Consider the following 3,339-nt stretch of genomic DNA (forward strand, 5'->3'; position numbering starts at 1 on the left):
TGGTCCCACAGTGGGGAAATTTCTGTGTTACAGCAGCAATAGAGAACAACCAACACAACACCATAAGAACAGAACTTCATAAAAACATGGAAAAGAACACAACGAGGACACAGCTGCTGTAACTTGCTGCTACTCCGCACGGCACATGCATATGTAAGTAGTAGTAACAAAGGACACTTAGTCTTAAAATAAACAGTTACATAAAGGCAACAAAGCATCAGAATCGATACAAGTAGCGTCATCAGAACATTACATTTTACACAGCACAAATAAGCAAATCAAAGGCACCTAAAAACAGGGCAGAGCAGCACTGGAGAGAATCAGGAATAGCAGTAGAGACTAAACAACCAGGAAATCAAGAATAATCGAATATTACTTACATAATTAATCCCACAATGGGGGAGCGAAACCTGTGTTTCAGCCACAAGGATCTCTGAGCAACTACTCAAAAATACCTAAAGCAGGGCAATGTACAGTCATTTGAGAGAGATCAGGAACAAGATATACTGTATGTACTGTTAGCTTTAGCTCTTCACCACATCATGTCAATGTTGTTGCTTTGGTAGTCTTACTGAGGGGATTACCTACTAAGTCCACAAAACACAGGCCACCACTCCTCTCCAGCTGCTCCTGTGTTCATCTATCCTGGCCTTGGGATCTTGGTCTGCCTCATGGCTGGTGGCTGGGTTAGTACAGTTAGTACAGTAAGATGCATCATCTTTGAATTACTAATAGAGTTATTAAGGTCATTTTACATTAAATGAGTAATGAAAGTCAATGCTGAAACTTACGGTTTCCTCCACACGTGTTTTGACCTGGAAACATGCCCTCCTCTGGATAGACCTGTAAATACCTAGCTGTCCCTTACCTCATCCCCCATCCCTGACCATTTGTTGTCTGCCAAAACCTACAGTCTGTATGTACTAGGAGCTGTGAGAAACCTACCGTGGTCGAACACCCCTCTCTTGCTGCCTTTCCAACTGTAAGACACTACCCAGGGTAGTACCAGCCCTGCCAGACGCAAATACCAGCTCTCAAGTTCAGAAAAAGAAAAGCAAACCATAGTACCAGGTGTAAATAGGCCCTGGTGCAAGACACTACCCAGGGTAATGCCAGCCCTGCCAGGTGCAAAGGCTACTTGTCCAGGTTTTCTACTGCTTCATACAGGATTCCTGGTGAAAATCCTAATCCGAGTCACTGTCACTGTCATACCACCTTTGGCCAAAAAGACACATCCACGGTGGTTTCCTAATCGTGACAGGCTGGAGGTCGAGGGTGCCGAATCCCTGTAGCTCTTTTCCATGCTCCTGTCTCTGGAGGAGCTGAGGCCGGAGGTTGAGGGCACTTACCTACCTCCTCGCTGTCGCTCTCATCCCTCCTCCTCCTTGTAGAGATGCTGAGGCTGGAGGTTGAAGGAGCAGCAAGAGGGGGCTCGGGCTCAGGTTGCAGCTCAGGAATCTTAGGCTGAACAAGAAGCTGTGGCTGCCTGACAACCGGCTGCTCAGGAACAGGAGCAGCAAGAGGAACAGCAGCAGGGGCTGGAGGTCACCAGGCACGGAAGAAGTCCTCTTCTAGCAGCTGTTGGTCGTCATCATCGTCATCTTCATCCTCGGTCATGGTGGAGTATCTGGAATCCTCACTAATCCAGTCTTCCACATCACTGTCCTCTTCCTCATCCACCTCTTCATCGTCCTCCTCTTCACCATCCATGAACTAATCAAACTCGTCCTCTTCATAGTCCGGGAGAAGTGGAACGCCACCGCCGTCTCCACTGCCGCCATCATCAGTGATACCTACCTCAGCGATACCTACCTCAGCCTCACCTTCGTCATCCTCGTCATCAGAGATGAGGATGGGGACATCGTTACTGCTGTCGTCCACAATCCTGGGGGAAAAGGGGAAAAAGATTAAAGACAACTTTAAAGCCAGAAGAAGTCACTGCATCATGTAAGAGAGAGTGCACTCCATGTGTTACAGGCTCCCTGAAACAAACACAGACACACAAGTAGACACCCTGTAGGGACTCCTGTCACTGTTATTTTGACCAGAGGAGGGCATGAGAATGATTTTATATTGCGCTCAATAAGGATTAATGACCACTTTCTCACTGATCACTCTTCACTGATGGTCACATCAGATTTTGAACTGTTAATGTGTTAACCTTGGCAATATATTTTGTGTAAAGTTGGAAAGTTTGACTATAAATTACAATTAAATTCACATACTGCTTATGGTTTACGAGTTTGAGATGAACATTCAACTAAGTTGTGTTTCAAAATTAAACCTGCACAACAATTTTACAGCATCGAGCTGAAAGTAAACAAACTGGGGATGCACTGAGTCAGCTATCACCAATGCTCTGATGAGAGTGTTGAGAGCTGGGCCAGTCTTTTCACCTTCATAGCCAGTTCAGTTATGTCTTATGATCATCTGCTCAGATGGCTAATCCCATTTATACCACTCATACAATTTTAATATTATATTTGAGTTTATTAATAATGATCAAATTTCTATTCATTCAATTTAATTTCTATTTTTAAAGGCCACATTTTGCTTATCCAGGGTTCTTAGCTGCTAAACAGAGAACATACTGTATATTACAGAGTTTGGAAACATGAGCCATGTCTCAGTAGGTCTGTTACGTGCCGGACAGAGGCCTTTCTGCAGAGTAAGAACCTCAGTGTTTATGTCGAAAAAACAACTGGACCTATTTAATATAATGTGAACTACGTGCGTCCATACGCACGAGTCATGGGTGGTAAGTGTTGCACAACGAACGGAGGATCAAATCACTGTGCATGTAAGAAACGATGGCACCGAGGAAGCAGAGTGCACACACACTGTTCAGTAACAATCATGTTGCAGTCTTCACCTTAAAAATGAAACAATACATTAAAGAGAAATTAAAGCGCATGTTGGTGAAGCGCCAACACGTTGAGCTCAACTGACTGAACACAACAACCTGTTTGTAGGTCCATTTTCTCCGGCCACTTTTTAAGTGCATTCTGGGAAATATCTGAACATTAGTTCACAAATGTGATCAAATTTGACGTTAAAACGAAGAGATCTGAATACATTTTAATTCAGGCTTCAACCATTATGACCAGTTAACTCAGGGCCCACAAAAGCAAAGGCCCTGTGTGTTTATACCTGTGCGCTCCTCTGCTCCTGCGCTGCTGCTGCTCCACATCGAGAGCTGAGGTGGCTCGGGCATTTGTTTCGGATGCCTCCTGGGCGCCTTCCTAGGGAGGTGTTCCAGGCATGTCCCACCGGGAGGAGGCCCCATGGAAGACCCGGGACACGCTGGAGGGACTATGTCTCTCGGCTGGCCTGGGAACG

Source organism: Monopterus albus, unplaced genomic scaffold (genome assembly GCF_001952655.1).
Source record: "Monopterus albus unplaced genomic scaffold, M_albus_1.0 scaffold127.1, whole genome shotgun sequence".
NCBI classification, from domain to species: Eukaryota; Metazoa; Chordata; class Actinopteri; order Synbranchiformes; family Synbranchidae; genus Monopterus; species Monopterus albus.